A 17,886-nucleotide genomic window follows, 5' to 3' on the forward strand; every position below is an offset into this window, starting at 1 on the left:
ACTTTAGCCACCTGATGCAAAGAGCCGATTCATTGGAAAAGACCCTGATGCTGGGGAAGATTGAAGGCAGGAGGAGATAGGGAAGACAGAGGATGGGATGGTTGGATGGCATCATTGACTCAATGGACATGAATATGAGCAATCTCCGGGAGATAGTGAAAGACAGGGAAGCCTGGCATGCTACAGTCTATGGGGTCACAAAAAGTTGGACACAACTTGGCGATTGAACAACAGGGATTGGATATGGAGCTCTAGACCTGCTATTGCTGGATTTTTCCCACAATGGATGGCTCTGCAGCTGGGAGGGAGAAATTACCATCTGATACCCATGGGGGCTCCCTGGGTTCCTCCAAAACAGACAGAGAAGGTCTGAATATACTGACCTTGGAGAAGTGACTCTCCACCTCCATTTCAAACTGTCCTCTACTTGATTAGCTTCAAGAAACACATGCTTACCAAAGATTAGGCCAGGCATCAGGGCTGTAGCTAGACAGAATCCCTACACTGTCTAGAGCAGAGGTCCCTGACTTTTTTGGCACCAGGGATCAGTTTTGTGGAAGTTACTTTTTCCACGGACCAGAAGAGGAGTGGTGGCTTCAAGGTGCTTCAAGCACATTACATTTATTGCGCACTATATCTCTATGGTTATTATATTGTGATATATAATGAAGTAATTATACAACCCACCAAAACGCAGAGTCAGGAGGAAGCCCTGAGCTTGTTTTCCTGGAACCAGATGGTCCCATCGTGGGGTGATGGGAGACAGTGACAGTAGGGTTTGCACCCCTGATAGTCTAATGCCACCACCAGTCTGATAGGAGTCGGAGCTCAGGAGGTAATGCGAGTGTTGGGAAGCAGCTGTAAACGCACATGAGGCTTCTGTCGCTTGCCCACCACTTGCTTCCTGCTGTGCAACCTGGTTCCTAACAGGCCATGGGTCAGTACCAGTCCATGACCTGGGAGTTGGGGACCCCCAGTCTAGATAGTAAATACTGTATTATGATAAATGCTTCATTATAGTGTGATAAATGGTCTTGTGGATGGATGCACAGAATAGGGATACCCAAGGGCACACAGCAGAGAGAACTAATGCTTGTCAAGGGTTGAAGATAGCAGGGGCTTATAAACTAAGAGAAGGCAAGTTCCCTCAAAAAGTGGGACAGTCATCTTGAAAACTATGAACGAATCCATTTTCGAGAGGCATTGCAGGATCAGTGTTAGGAATATGGGTTTTGAAATCTGGATGAGTCTGACTCTGTCACTTGTTGACTGATGAATTTCAAAGCCCCTAACGTCCTTCTACTCCCCTTTACAACGTGACTTTGCAACTCCTCCAGTCGAGAGGTAAGAGTCTGCTTCTTTACTCCTTGCATCTGATTTTGCCATGTCGTTTTCTTTGTGACACAAGCAGAAGCTTGAGCACTGGGCTGTCCTCTCCTTGGGTTCCTGGGACCACCACAGGCATGTCCCAGCAGCCTGTTGTTGGATCAGAGACTATTAGATGCGGCAGAGCGCTCAGGTTTTTTTGTGAGCCCAGCAAGACTCACGGTAGAATCTCCCAGCTCAGTCCACCCAGTTGCTTGCCCACAGACTTCTGAGCTGAATAAATGATTGCTGCTGGTTATAGAATAAAAAGGAATTGGTACAACAACAAAAGAGACTTATGCTTGTCCTACCTTTGGAAGGGGAAATATTTGATGGGGTTGGAGAAGTGGGAAAAGATGTCTGCTCATTTAGGGAGATGGGCTGTGCTTTTTGTTATTATTACTGAGGGTAGGGTAATGGCTCCTCTGGCTGGGGGACTACCCTGGCTGCCCAGAGATGCTTGCCGATACTCCTCGACCATTTCCGTTGTCACATGGACCCTCCACCAACTTGTGCTACAAGCTGATTGTCCTGACTTTATATTCTCAGTCTCCCTACTGGTGCCCTGGACCACTTGTGTATAGGACACACTCTGTGTGTTCATTAAACAAAACGACAACAACAAAAATACAGCTTGCCTCTCTTAAAACTCTGCTATACCAAATAGGAAGGAGTTGAAGCTTACTTTAGCTTTCACAGCAGATGTTTTTGCATTCATTTTCCCCCCGGGGAGGAGAGGAAATGCAAATTGTTCATTTGAGCAATTTCTATCCCTTTTGGATGGCCCCATCCTCTCTATGAAATGTGCGTCGCTCCTCAACCAAATTGTATGGGATCATCTTTCCAAAAGGAGAAAACCTAGTTTGCATGCTTCAAATTAGAGAACTGCATTAAAGCGTGTGGAAATCAGAGATGCACACCACCCTGGTCCCAGCCAACTCGGGCCTTCAGGGAGGATGCTGCCTGATGCTTAGTGGTTCCGACATCCCAAAGAGGTGGCAGGAGATCTAATGACATGTCTAAAGAATGTATAGCTCATTATGCAATGTTTTGAAATTGTTAGTGGAGCATCTTTCTTAGGCAGGTGTATTAGGGATGAAACTTTCAAAGCCTCTCTACACAGGCTGTATTCGGGCCAACTCCCTGGTATCAAGAAAGCGGAAGGAATGTGAATTAAGTTTTCCTTTTTTCAGCACAAAACCACCTTCTGCAGCCCATCGGCTGGCGCTGGCTTCCTCACCAGTTCAATTTCCCTGGAACTCTGAGGCCAGCAGAAAACTCCGGAAACTGAAACCAAGAAACCTCCAGAGTTCCCAGAGGAAATTGGACCACCCGAACCTTTCTAAAAATGGGTGATCACTGACCAAATTACAAGTCAGGATGAGGGTCTCTGGGGCATGAATTTTTCTGAGGTTTCAGAATATTTTCACTGGACTGAGAATGTTTGGACTCAGGTTTTTGGTTTTCTGGATCAGGAAAAATATCTGGGCCATTTTCCCCTCAGGAGAACAGAGCAAAGGGACCACGACTGTCCCGAGGGCTCCAGGGCAGGCAGAACCCTGCTGCCCATCCAGTACCAGCCGCTCCTGACACTCCATCCTGGGATGCTCACTCTGCAGCTACTCCCTGGGCAGCCACGTCGCTGTCATTTACTGCTGGGCTGGCCTTCCAGAAGCCCAATCCCATGGACTTTTGATGACAGGGATTTTCAGTGTTTGGCTAGTAAAGTTGCACTGTTTTTCTCCAGTGGATAAAAAAATCCTGACTTCCTTTGTCTCTAATTAAAGACAGATGGGCAGAGGATGACTCGCCTCTTCATTTTTTCCCTCCGTGTGAGCGTGTGGCTGAGGGCAATCCACTTTGCCTGTCACCAATTTGTTGGGCAGCTTTAAACAGGTCACCGATCTCTCTGCAACGTGAGAGACACACACACACACACTTCTCTATTGGGTGTCCTGTGCTCCTTCCCTGTTGGGTGATATTTAGCACCTGTAAAAGTGCTCTGGAAGCAAAGCCCTGGGTTGTCAAAATGCCCATTCATCATTATAAACAAATTTATTCCCTAACACTTGTGATCTTTAGAACTAACTGGAGTAAGTGCAAAAAAACCAAAAATCTCTTTGAAATAAAAGGGAGGAGGATGGAGTAAAAGTCTGGTCCACACAGTAAGTTAACAACACCCTGGGACTGCAGGTTTTTTCCTACCTGAGAAGCTTTAACTCTGCAGGTGCAGAAGCATGAGGAGAGTGAAGACCTTCCCAGATCACCAAAAGGCAAACTATTTGCCGCCACTTTGTGCCTTTTCCCCCCCCCGAAATAGGCATCAGCACGAGTCATCGTTCTTGTGCAGCAGGTGTAGCTCGTGCCCGGGTGATCCTTCCAAATGAATCAGTGTTTAATTAACATCTCCAGGCAAGAAAACTGGAGTGGGTTGCCATGCCCATCTCCAGGGTATGTTCCCGACCTGGGGATCGAACCTGCGTCTCTTACGTCTCCTGCATAGGCAGATGGATTCTTCACCACTAGCTCCCCCTGGGAAGTCCTATATCTCCATAAATCTAGGGTAGGGGGGCGGCGGGGGGAATTAACTGCATTGGGCCTTCCCTGGCAGTCCAGTGTTTAAAACTTCACCTTCCATTGCAGGGTGTGAGGATTTGATCCCTAGTTAGGGAGCTAAGATCCCACATGCCTCGTGGCAAAATAAATAAATAAATAAAACAGAAGCAATATTATAACAAATTCAATAAATATTTTTAAAAATGATCCACATTAAAAAAAACTTTAAGAAATAAGAAAGTGCATTACTTAAGGTATTACAAATAAAAAAATAGAAAATGAGAAGTAAAAGGGGAGAGCCTTTCAATGTTTTTAAAATATATGTGTCCCAAAATGTTGACGATAGCTGCCTTAGGTATTTTGGTAACGATCCTTGTCAGAGTCTAAAAAATGAGCCATCCTCGTCCGTATTACTCACCAGAAACATGCTCAAAGCTTCTCATGTTTAATACACTTGGAAGAGAGTTCACCCACCTGCTAACAGAAGCCCCCAGAAGAGGGTCCCTGGGGAGGACGGAGGAGTGACCATGATGCTCTATCTTCCTCGAGTGGCTTTTTGCTTTTCTCTTCCGGAAGGAGTTCAGAAGCAAAGAGGAAGTGTCTTTTCTGTCCTCGAACACAAGGAATCAGGACTGAAACCTATCATAATTCCAGTCCCTTGGACCCATGCCCCCGCCCCCGAATGAAACCATGCCAGCCATCGCAGACCTGCTCCACTGCTGCAAGGGAAGAGAGAAGAGAAGCTGGAAGAGAGGGATCAGAAAAGGGCCTCCTGCTTCATCACACACTGAGCCTGATCAGGTTCTTTGCAAATCACCACCGAGAAGTTGCTGCTCTGGGAAGTGCTGCTCTGCCATCACTCATGTCCCTAAACCTAGGACGAGTATGGCTTTATCAGGGTTCATCTGGTGCTTATCACAGTCTTGCTGATGGCCGTACATACTCAGAAGACCCTGAAAACCAAGAGCTGGCCACCCCCATGAGAACCGCCCCAAATCCCAGTTTCCACCAAAGGAGATTAAAGCAAAGAGCTGTTTTTAGGGACTGTGTGTGTGTTTGTGCACGCTTTTGTTTTTTTAAACTGTTCAAAGAGTCTGTAGGAGGATTTTTGCTCAGAGCTCTGGCCCTCCAGACAGCCCAGGGCCCTCCACCACATCCTGCCTCTCCACTTCCTCCCCCTTTTTCCCAGCTCCAAGCCAAGCTGGGAAGTCTCTCACGCCCCTGAGGCTTGGCGGGAGGAAGCCTGAACTTGATACAGCTGCCTTTCCTGGGGCCTGCGAAGCACATTGATCCCTGGGTCTGGGCTGCTTTGCTTGCCTATTTTTAGCCTCGTGCTGTAGACCTTTCTGAGGGCTCAGGACATGTCTCCATTTGGGCTGGGCCACGCCAGGGAGGGGTCCCCGTGTGCTGCCAGGGCTGTTGGACACCTGAACAGGGATCCACGCAGCAGTTAAATGTGGTTTGTTTTAACGTCAAAAGGAAGAGGAATACACACCCTTCACCAGCTCCCTCCCTGTCTCCCAAGAACAAAGGTCTGAGTTGCCTCTTCAGCCCAGCGGCAGGCCCTAGAGGGTAGTTGTGGATGCTTGACTCAGGTCACACCGCAGAGGCAGAGGGGCAGGAACGTCCCACGCAGGACAGCCAGTCACAGATCAGGTCAGAGGGGCAGGAATGTCCCACGCAGGACAGCCAGTCACAGATCAGGTCAGGCTTGGTCAAGGACCTGCCTCCCCAGCCTGTCCTCCATCCTTGTCCCCTGTGTCAGGCAAGCCACCCTCCCCACCACATGTCCTGGCTTCCAGCCTTGGCACCCACTGCTTCAGCAGAGCTGAGCTCGCTTGTCTGCTCTGCATCTTCAAGACCCAGGGCAGACCCCACCACAGCCTCCATCGCCTAGGAATGGTTGATGTGTGGCTGTCACACCCACCCAACAGGGTGCCTTGAGGGTGACCATGTCTGCTCACGTTATTTGCATGTATGCCTGGTGGTCCATGCCTGAAGGGAGAGTGTGTGGTCTTGAGGAAGGAGGCGTGGTTTGGGGCCAGCATATGACCCCACGTAACAGGTTCAGTGAAAGCCGAGCAACTGAGCCTGCACACCACAAAAAAGATCCTATATAATGCAACTAAGACTTGAAACAGCCAAATAAATAAATAATAATTGTGAAATATTGAATATACCATTTCTGACTTGTCTCCGTGCATGCTAAGTCACTTCAGTTGTGTCCAACCCATTGCAACCCTGGACAGTAGCCTGCCAGGCTCCTCTGTCCATGGGATTCTCCCAGAAAGAAATACTGGAGTGGGTTGCCATGCCCTCCTCCAGGGGATCTTCCCACCCCGGGATTGAACCCACATCTCTTAGGTCTTCTGCATTAACAGGCGGGTTCTTTACCACTAGCGCCACCATCATTATCACCCAATATTCAGGCAGAATGTCATATCCAAAATAATCAGACGTGACACTTAGAAATGAAAAACGAGCTAGAATTCACAAGCTGACATGAGACAAATAATCGCCGTTCAACCCAAAAATGACATCCCAGCAGTGACCCTGCAGTATTTACACCAGAGCTTGTCATACTAACTCTTGGACGGGGTGGGGGCAGGGCAGGCGTGGGTAGCTGACAGTCACCAGGTGTAACTGCAGAGCCAGTGCTAGGAGGTGGGACTTCTGACCAAGGGAAGAGGTCCAAAGACTAGGTAAGTTCAGTATGAGGGCCCCTGAGCCTGGGACAAACTGCAGCAGAGATGCCCTAACCAGAGTCAGCATAAGAACAGGTGTCCAGCACAGGCCTGACCCAACGCTTGGGGACGGGCCCTCAGGAGCCTGTGTCACCGCTGACCCAAGGCAGCTCCTGCCGCATGGGTCAAGAGGGACTCACGGCTCCACTGCCCCACAAGGAGGCACTGAGTTCTACAGACTTCTGTTAAGATCACTAGACCCATGGTTCACCACCCAAGGGTGTAATCAGAACTATCATGGGAGTTTTGTTTGTTTGTTTCAAAATCCATGTCAGGGCCTCCCACTGAACCTGGAAAGCTAGAATCTTGGATGAGACTGGGGTGAGGTGGGCAGACATGTGTGACTTTAGAAGGCTGCCCAGGTGACTTAGATACAGCACCAGCCCCAAGGTGGGCACCTTCTCAGCCCAGCAGTTTGAGGTCAGAGACCCTGGCTTTGTGAGGTTTTATTGAAGTAGAGTTGATTTACAATGTTAATTTCTGCTGTATAGCAAAGTGATTCAATTATATATATATATATATATATATATATATATATATTCTTTTTCATATTCTTTTCCATGGTGGTTTATCATAGGACGTTGAATATAGCTCCCTGTCCTACACAGTAGGACTTTGTTGTTTATCTGTTCTATGTATAATAGTTTGTACCTGCTAATTCCAAACTCCCAGTCCATCCCTCCCCTGCTCCTGATCCCCCTTAGTGACCACAAGTCTTTTCTCTGTGTCTGTGCGTCTGTTTCTATTTCATAGGTAAGTTCATTGTGTCATATTTTAGAGCCCACGTATAAGTGATGTCATGATATTTGTCTTTCTCTGCCTAACTTTCTTCACTCAGTATGATAATCTCTAGGCCCATGTATGTTCTGCAAATGGTGTTATTTCATTCTTTTTATGGCTGAGTAATATTCCATTGTATATATGGATCACATCTTATTTATCCATTCATCTGCCAATGAAGCTTGTTGCCACATCTTACCTATTGTGAACAGTGCTGCTGTGAACCTAGGGGTACATGTATCTTTGAATTATAGTTTTGTCTGGATATATATGCCCTGGAATGGAATTTCTGGATCATATGGCAGCTCTGGATTTCCCAGGTAGCTCAGTGGTAAAGAATCTGCCTGACAATATATCTGCCTGACAATACAGGAGCTGCAGGAGGACTCGGGTTTGGTCCCTGGGTAAGGAAGATCCCCTGGAGGAGGAGGCCTGATCCCACTCCAATATTCTTGCCTGAAGAATTCCATGGACAGAGGAGCCTGGCGGGCTACAGGCCATGGGGTTGCAAAGAGTCAGACACGACTAAGTGACTGAGCATGCATGGTAGCTCTAGTTTTGGTTAGAGACCACACATCTTCATACGTAGTACAGTTCCTCTCACATCAAGACCTGAAATGATATTTGTTGACTGAATGAACTAATGTGTGAAAAAAAATGAACAAACACTCCCAGTGACCATAAGAATTATTGATGATGCCAACAAACACAGGGCAAGACTGGAGTTTCCCACAATAGATTTTAGACCCAGTTGTACGTTAAGTCTTCCAGTTACCCACTCAGAACAACAGCTAAATGTGATAGCATTAACGTGTACTTTATAGACTAGTGCAGTTCGGCAGTATATGGTATTACTGGGCAAAATGAGGATTTGTATGAACATCGCAGAAGACAGCATACAACGAAAGAAAGTTCTCCACCTAACTCACAATTAATTATATCATCTGAGGCTTCATTCTGGCTTTGGAAACAATGGGAACCATAATTACATGTCTAAAGCCCAAAATGGAAGCCCACAAGTGTTTGACAAGGGGAACATAAGGATGATGGAGTGCTTTACCCATCAGCTTGACCACAGAGCAGCCCTGGTGAGTCACGCTTTCAGGCCGCAGTAGGATTTCTCATTACCCGCCATTCTTCTCAGTAAGTATATTGAGCTCGTGGCTACTTGATGGATGTGACTTTGTTTGTGAATTCAGGCTGGCCTGCTGTCTTCCTGGACCTGACTCTTATATAGAATAGCCATGCAAATTAGCATGGGCCTCGGGCCAGGAAAAATTAATCCAGGCTTCAGTGCAATCAAGTAAAAGGTGTCAAAGGGCAACAAAGAGGGGGCTGTGCCTGGGGCCAGGGATGCTCACTTTTACAGGTTTCTCTGCTCACCACCTGGTGATTGTGTTTTTAGTTTTTTAAAATTTTGTGACTAGCAAACTGGCAAAAATGTAAGAGAAGCCGATGGAAGTCTTTCTAAATCTGTATGAGATGTGATGGAAGTTCATGTTGAAAGTGCGATTAAGGCATTCAGAGAGGGCGTCCCCAGCATCAGGTCTAAGTGGGCCTCCAGGCTGGCTGCCTGGCCTCCATCTCCAGCACCCGGCCATGCCTGGACAGCGCTCTCCACACTGGGCTGTTTCATTTACTTGGTTTGTGATGGTTGTCTGTCCCCACCATTGGACTGAGGTCCTGGAGGCTAAGGATCACATCTGTCTTGCCTTCCTCTGATTCCCAGCAAGTGGCACAGGCACTGCAGGAACACAGGAGATGCTGGCGATGCCCCCCAGCCTTCCTCTAAGGACAGCAGGCTCCAGGGTTGGCCAGGTCCACAGTTCACCTCGTACCTGACCTTCATTGAACCCCCTGCTGGCCAGCAGCTCTTGTGTTCTGCTTAGGTCCAGGGTGTCTTGAACACTCACTAAGTTTTCTTTTAGCCATGCCGGCAAGATGCTAGGTGAAACACCACCCAGAGAAAACAAGACAGAATGTGAGCAGCACAGGCAAACTGGAGAAGGAAAAGCAGGGGCTGGGGCGAAGCGGGGTGTGGATCCAGGGAGTAGATGGTCAACAGAGAGCCAGGTGGCAGGCCAGGGTCCCAGAGGGGCTGGAGGTGGAGGGCAGGAATCAGCCTAGACCAAGCATGTGGTGATGGAGACCCAGGCACAGTGGTACCCACTTCACAGGATTCCACTTAGAGGCCTGCTGCAGGGGCAGAGCCCATAGTAAGAGAAGTAACTGGTATCTAATGGACTCTCAGTCCATGTGCAGAGTCTCCTCCTGGTGGGAGTAACTGACCCAGGTCCGGGACAGGTAATCGTCAGAGCTTAGAGGTCAGAGCAGGGAGGATTTGATGGCTGGGATGGTATTATCTCGAGAGAACCAGCAATGTCCCAAATCTCAGTCAGTCCCCCGCCCATGAGGTTTGATCTTGTATGTGGTATCACCAAGGAACAATGGCAGAGTGACAACCAAAGCACACTGTTATCTCCTGGTGCCCCCAACAGAGTGCTCGCTCACTATTTGAGCTGGGTCAGAACCAGTGGTCTCAACCAGTGGTCCCCACCAGTGGTCCCCAACCTTCTTGGCACCCAGGACCAGTTTCGCGGAAGACAGTTTTTCCACGGATCAAGGGAAGGGGTGGTGGTGGTTTCGAGATGACTTGAGCTCATTACATTCATTGTGCGTGCGCATGCCCAGTAGCTTAATCGTGTCCAATACTTTGTGACCCTATGGGCTGTAGTCCACCAGGCTCCTCTGTCGATGGAGTTCTTCAGACAAGAACACTGGAGTGGGTTGTCATTTCCTCTTCCTGGGGATCTTCCCGACCCAGGGATCAAACCTTTGTCTCCTTGCATTAGCAGGCTAATTTTTTACCACTGAGCCACTGGAAAGCCCACATTTGTATTATTATGTGCACTTTATTTCTATCATTATTACATCAGCTCCATCGCAGATCATCAAGCATTAGATCTCAGAAGTTGGGGACCCCTGGTCTAGATCAAAAGCTACACAACACAAAGACCTCCTCCCCCACAAAAATATGTAAATAATAGAATTAGCAAATTAAGAATGTCTGTAGGAAGAGTGTGGGCACGTGAAGGCAGCTGAGTCCTGGATGAGGTGATCAGAGGGGCTGCTGCCTGGGGCTATGCCCTCGGATGATGGCAGCCTTTGAGTGTCGTCATCCTTCAAGCATCTCTTCCTTGGAGAAGAAGGATGTCCCACAAGGAAGTGGCCCGGCCAGGACGCAGGTGAACAGGCAGAAGCGTGAGGACATGGGAGGGGAACCATCTGCCCCTATAGCAATTGTAGTAATAACAATAATGATGATGATAAATATTTAGATCTTATTTGCAGAGTGCAATGAAATGTACTGTTTAACCTTTACAGCAATCATGTTGGTAGCTGTTCTTTGCCTTGAGATAAGCAGATTGCTTTAGTGACTTATCCAAGACCGTAAACCTAGGAAGTAGCAGAGACAGAACTCAATACCAAAAGGGCAAAGCCCACCAGCTTTCTGTCCACCACGGAAAGCTGAATTAATCCCTCTGGGTAACGTGATTTAGATATAAGGCAGGCCTGACACTGCACCAGTCATCCCAGCCAGGCCCTCTCCTTCCATCACTCGTCCTTCTAGGCATCTTCTGCTGACTCCCAGGAGAGGAAATTTTCTCTCTGGCTATACCTTTCCAATTATACATAATGTAAACTCTTTCTGGGAATTCCCTGGTGGTCCAGTGGTTAAGAATCCACTGCAACTACTGAGCCCAGGCACTGCAGAGCCCATGAGCGACAGCTAGAGAGCCTGAGTCCTGCAACTACTGAAGCCCACACGCCACAACTAGGGAGTCTGTGCACTTTAACAAAAGGTCCTGCATGACTGAAATAAAGATTCTACATGCCACAACTAAGACTCGACACCACCAAATAAATAAATAAATATTTTTTTAAAATAAAATCTTTCCAACAATTGGTTAATTCTTAAATGCTCATCACAAGTACAGGATTTATGGCAATAGGAACCATCTAAATATATTGTAGCTTGTTTTAAATAAAACAGTATATCTAGGTGCCAGGATACATAGAGCAATGAAATGGACCTTGGAATATGGTTACTTATTGCAACCAAAAGATGTCACTTCAAATTACTCAGTGAAAACATGGATTATATAAATAATGATAGAATAAATGATAAGATAAAGGAAAACTCAACTGAATCTTTACCTTAGTCTTTACCATCAACATACAGATGCATCAAAAATTTAAGTATAGAAGTACAAAGCCATGAATGTACTGGATAAAAGCTATGACTATTTTTATAATCTTGGAATGAGCAAGGGACTTTTCCATCCCAAGATTATATTGATATAGCACATAATTTTAAATCTCATGTAGCAGAAAATTACAAGAGAGAAATAATGAACTGGGAAAAATATTTGCAAACTGTATAACAGATTGAGAGTTAATATATTTACTATACACAGAGCTCCTACAAATCAATAAAAGGAAACAAATAGCCCAATAAAAATGGGAAAGGAAACACACAAGCTTTTTTAAGCTACAAAAGGGTATATTTTATTTACTTATTTACTTTAAATTGGAGTATAATTGCTTTATAACGTTGTGTTAGTTTCTGCTGTACAACAAAGTGAATCGGCTACACTTATACATATATCCCCTCCCACTCACCCAGTCCCACGCCTCTAGGCCATCACAGAGCACCAAGCTGAGCTCCCTGTGCTATATACAGCAGCTTCCCACTAGCTATCTATTTTACACATGGCAACCCACTCCAGTGTTCTTTCCTGGAGAATCTCAGGGACCGGGAGCCTGGTGGGCTGCTGTCTATGGGGTTGCACAGAGTCGGACACGACTGAAGTGACTTAGGAGTAGCAGCAGCAGCAGTGTATATAAATATGCCAATGCTAGTCTCAATTCGTCCCACCCTCTCCTCCCGCTTTGTGTCCATGAACCTATTTGCAGGGCAGACACAGAGAACACATAAGCTTTTAAACAAAGAAGAAATATCTAACATGAAAATATACTCCATCCTTACTAATAAGCATAGTTACACAAGTAACTATAGTGTATTTGTGTGTGTATGTTTACCTATCAAATACAAAGAATAATGAGACTGAATGTTGCTAGCATGCTACAGAATGGGTTTTTGCATGCACTGGTAGTTGGCATACAAAATGGCATAACTTCTGGAGGAAAGTTTAGTAATATACACCCAAATTTAAAATATACATACTAAAAAATAAAATAAATAAAATAAAATATACATACTTACTCTTAGCCCAAGAATTCCAAGTCAAAGTATTCATTTATTTTTACTGTGGTAAAAGACATATATTATAAAATTTACCATTGTAACCACTTTAAAATGTACAGTTCAGAAGCATCAACTACATTCACATTGTTGGGCCACCATCACCACCATCCACCTGCAGAACTTTTTTCTCCTCCCCTATTGACACCCTTCACCTATTAAACAATTGTGTTCTTTCTGTCTCTAGTAATTTGACCAAAGAATTAATCTGAATGAGAAATTGCATTAAGAGCTACATATATATGCACAAAAGATGTAAAAGATGTCATTCAAAAAGCATTTCTTGAGGACCTACTGAAGGTACACTAGGTAATAAACCAGATAGGCCAGGTTACCTGACTTACGCACAAGTCATGATCAAGAGAAGGTACAGCATGAACAAGTGCATAAAGAATAGAGCATTAAGTTGCCATTAAGTTTGAAGAAAATGAACAGGGATTTCCCTGGTGTTGCAGTGGTTAAGGATCTGCCTTGTAATACAGGGGACGCCGGTTTGATTCCTGGTCCAGGAATTAAGAGCCCACATGCTGCAGAACAACTAAGCCCACTCGAGGCAACTATTGAGCCCTCTGGAGCCTATATGCTACAACAAGAGAGTCTGTGTGCCACAATGAAAGATCCAGAATGCCTCGACTAAGACCTGATGCAGCCAGGTAAATAAATAAATACTTAAAAAAAAGTTCTCTCAAGCACTATTTATAAGAACCAACAAATTAGAAAAACTAAACATCCAAGCAACATCTCTGTGAAGGTGGAGAATCCATCTGGCCAGATGTCATTATGTGCCAGTTTATTACAGACCGCAAGAGACTTTCTCAGAACTAACTCCCTTAATTCAGGGTTTTCTTCTGTATTTTCCTGGAGGGCAAGAGTTTCCAACATTTGGGGGTAGAAAATAATGTAGCAGGGGTCCACGCCAATGCTGCTTTATTCCAAGAAGGAATGCATGGATGACAGTTTCAAGTGTTTGATGTCCAACCCCTCCTAAAACTGTAACATAACAGCCGGCAGATGAAGAGGCTGATCTAAATCTCCTTTCTGTGGTTTTACTTTTGTTCTGGCAGACTGAGCAACACGAAAAAAAAAAAAAAAAAATTACAGCGCGTGCATGGGAAACATTCTTCCCTTTTTTCTTGAGTAACGGACACGTTGGAGAGCCAGCGTGAGTAAGGGGCGACGGCTTTGCTGTGATAAATGCAAAAAAGCATCCAGGGCCTGGCCTACCCTGAGCCCAGGCAGGAAATTCAAGGGTAATATAACACTTTACCGTTAAGTAATGCCATTGGAATAAAACCATGTTTGGGATGACTTTTGGCTCTCACTTGGAATTTCTGTTTCATTTGCTTCCAAAAAGAACTCTTCTCCCATAAAGTTCTTAACTTGCATTTCAAAAGTTTTTGTAGCTGTATAAATAGGATGTATGCGAACTGGCCTTGAATTGAAGCTGTATGTCATAGAACACGCAGAAAAACACATCCAATCCAGGACCTCGGTTTTCAGGATGGACTCCAGGGCAGCAGCTTCGAGCAATGGAAGTGCAATTCACAAGTTAGAGACCTCACTCTGCCCTCTGCTAGCAGTGTGACCTTGCGTGGATTCTTTGACCTTGGAGCCAGTAAAAGAGGAATAACAATAGTACCCACTCAGAGGGTTTTTTGACGATAAAATGCAAGAATATGAAAGGCTCAGTGCTAGCCTGCCATACAGCTTTTTCCTTCTTTCCTGGGCTTCATAACTGAGCTGGGCATGACTAGCCTCAGCGTAGAAAAAGACTAAAATGGAAAACCAGAATTTATTTTTGTCTGAATAACTTGGCCATGGTTGGACTGTTTTTCCCTGTTGGTTTTAAGCCATATTTCTCCAGTGCTGCCTCCTAGGCTGAATTTCTGCATGATTGAAACACCATTTTCAGTTTCAGAGGAACTCAGGTGAACTGAAGCATCTCTGCATAACTCGGATGGTGCAGGAATCAGACTCACGGGACAGACTGGTGAATCTGCAGGTTTAGCTGGGAGAAGACTGGGGGTGAGGGTGTGGGGAGTGTCTCCAAACATCTGAAGGGTAATACCATGTGAAATAGAAATTTGATTAATTCTCCATGGTTCCATAAGTGGAGGCAGATTCCAGTTTTATGGATAGAAAACCTCTTTTTAAAAAAAATCAGATTGTCAAGGAAAGATGCTGTCTTCTGATGTAAGGAATTCCAGAGGGATCCTATCAGGGAGTAGTTCTTCACATCCCAGGAGTCCTACAGGGAATTCTACATCAGAAAAAAGCTGAGTAAGCACCCTTTCAGGTTCTTTTCAGGTCGGGGAGGCTGCAGTTCAGGTAGCTACAGACATGCAACATTTTGCTGCAGGCACTTAAGGAAGCAGCCCTAGGAGCTGCAAGGCACGTACAGGGGCTCACAGACTGAGCTTATGTGAGAATTTCAACCTTTCATAACACAAGTGTCACGCCACATTGCGGGGGGAGGAGGCGGGGAGCCTTTAACCCGCTAGAAAGGAAAACGTTCCTAGTTTAGGTATCATATTTTACAGGTTCCATCATATTTTACAAGTTCCTGTAGACACAGGGACCAAATGAAACTGAACCACGATCTTGGGCATCAAATTACACTTCACTTTTACCTTTTCCCCCTGTGATTCTGACATAAGTGATTAAAAATGAACCCGAACCTTTGACCTACCCATTTGGTTTTGTTCTTTTTTTTCCTCGTCTCTCTGTTCACCTGCAAACCTCCGCTAGTCGTTTCATAGAGCTTTGGTCAACTGCTTTCAACAGCTAGACATTAAAGCCACTGAGGGCATAAACAGGAAGCTCGTGTTTAGGTGGGAGTTCCTAGGAATTTTATACCACTGACCACAGAGGCCAAGAGAGAAAGGAAATAGGAAAAACAGTGTAAATACCTGGGTGACTAATGACGCGCAGCTCAGCTGGCTTTTCTGAACACTTAACAGGAAGTCTTTCCAGGGGAAACACCCTGCACATTTTTCGGGACCCCGCGTGGCACTGAAGGGCCGTATCGGGGCGTTTGCTGGTAACCCAACAGACTCTGCCCACGTCTCCAAGACGCCAACTCGATTTGCATGCGTGGTGCAAACCGCTCGCCGAGCGCCAGGCTCCAGGTCTGGGATTGCAAAGGCTTGGAGGGCCACCCCCTTCCCGGTTCACACCGCGAGCGCCTAAGAGGATTTAGAATCAAGTGGGCACATTTGCAGGCCTCGTTGTGAAGAGGCAGCTGGAGCGCGGCGCAGCCCCCCGCGCCCCAGGGCTGCATTGTCCTCCGAGGGGCCGCCGCCAGGGCTCCTTTGTGCGCGGGGCTGGCCCTGCCCTCCCGCCCGGGGCCCCGCGGGCCCCCTCCCCGACCTATCCCCCCAGCCCCCCACAACCACGCAGACGGCTCCCTCCGGCCCCCGACCCGCCGGCTGCCGCGGGCCCCGCGCCGAGGAGCAGGCAGGGCGGGCAGGCCATCTGCACCGAGACTGACTGCGGCCCCGGAAGGTCAGCGCCCCGAGGATCGCCGTCTGAACAGCAGGCCACCCGGGCCTCCCAGCAACACAGGGACATCTGCTCCCCTTCATTCAGAACCCGGGTTCCGATTTCACCAACTCCCCCCACCCCCTACTCCCCGCAGACCCGGGCTCCCAGGAGTGCAACGGGAACGGGAGGGGCCGAGCAGACGCGCCGCCCGCCCCCTGCTTCCCCCAGTCGGAACGGGGCAGCTGAGTCCGGCGTGGCGGGGAGGGGCTCACCCACGTGACCGGGTGACGTCGTGCGGGGGAGGGGCGGCCAGGCCAAGGGGTGGCGGGGGGTGGGTCGCAGAGACTGCGACACGCAGGTGCGTCCTGCGTTTGCGGAGGGGTTGGACCGGGATCCCACCCTGCTAGGGGAGATCGGGCAGCTCCGCCGCCTACTCCCCTCAGGACAGATGGGTTTAACCGTCCGCCTCATCCCTGGCTGGGAAGAACCAGTGAATGCGCGGGAAAGTTTGTAGCGAGCAGAGGCAGGCATTCCTCGTGCGGGGCTCCGGACCCACAGTTGTAGAGCCAGCGGTCTGCGGGTAAGGCCAGACTCTAGCCTGGATGGTTGACACCCAAACTCGTCCTGCCTTTTCTGCTCTATGTTTGGGCGAAAAGATGGAAGGATGAAAGAATTGCATTTCTGTTGTGTTTCCACCGCTTGATCATAAACCCCCTGAACACAGAAACGCTGAAGTCTTATTCGTCGTCGTCTCCTCCGCCTCCTGCAAATATTTCGACTTTAGCGTGCAGAGGGGTGCGGGTGTGGTCCTTATGACGTTTGAGTGTAACTGCTGTCCTTTGTTATTTGACAAAAACCAGGGAGAAGGAAATGGCAACCCATTCCAGTACTCTTGCCTGGAAAATCCCATGGACAGAGGAGCCTGGTAGGCTGCAGTCCATGAGGTCGCTAAGAGTCGGACACGACTGAGCAACTTCACTTTCACTTTTCACTTTCATGCATTGGAGAAGGAAATGGCAACCCACTCAGTGTTCTTGCCTGGAGAATCCCAGGGACAGGAGCCTGGTGGGCTGCCGTCTATGGGGTCTCACAGAGTCGGACATGACTGAAGCGACTTAGCAGCAGCAGCAGCAGCAGGGCATTGTGGGACTTCCCAAGTGGTGCTAATGGTAGAGAACCCGGCTGCCAATGCAGAAGACAGAAGAGACACGGGTTCAATCCCTACGTCAGGAAGATCCCCTGGAGGAAGGCATGGCAACCCACTCCAGTATTCTTGTCTGGAGAATCCTATGGACAGAGAAACCTGGTGGGCTACTGTCCATAGTGTTGCAAAGAGTACAACACAACTTAAGCGACTTAGCACGCTTCAGGCGCAGGACATTGTGGAGAATAAAGTGTGGACGAAGGGAGGTGTTAGTTCGTTGTTCCTCCCTCCTGCTGTCTTCCCTGCTTTTCTTCCTTCCACAAACATTTGATGGAGTGTCCCTGTGAACTGGGGACCAGGCAGTTGACTAGATCTGGGAAGTAAAGAAACATGACTCCCAGGCTTCAAGGTGCAGCCATTCTGCTGGGGGACTGTGCACAGGAAAACAGCCAACCAGGATTCTGGGTGACGAGTGCTATTGACAGGAA

The 17,886-nt window shown here is 47.5% G+C and overlaps 1 long non-coding RNA gene across 4 annotated transcripts in view; it reads left to right on the forward strand.

Annotated features, from left to right (window-relative positions):
- The window catches only part of LOC101903056 (uncharacterized), a 197,437-nt gene that overhangs the window by 159,533 nt on the left and 20,018 nt on the right, over positions 1–17,886 (forward strand). Inside the window, exon 4 of one of the 4 annotated variants that reach the window (XR_009496866.1) lies at positions 13,254–13,424. The exons of the other annotated variants lie outside the window; for them this stretch is intronic. This is a non-coding gene — a long non-coding RNA (uncharacterized lncRNA). The remainder of the gene's footprint in view (positions 1–13,253; positions 13,425–17,886) is intronic. 4 annotated transcript variants of the gene reach the window in all.

Source organism: Bos taurus, chromosome 13 (assembly GCF_002263795.3).
Source record: "Bos taurus isolate L1 Dominette 01449 registration number 42190680 breed Hereford chromosome 13, ARS-UCD2.0, whole genome shotgun sequence".
NCBI classification, from domain to species: Eukaryota; Metazoa; Chordata; class Mammalia; order Artiodactyla; family Bovidae; genus Bos; species Bos taurus.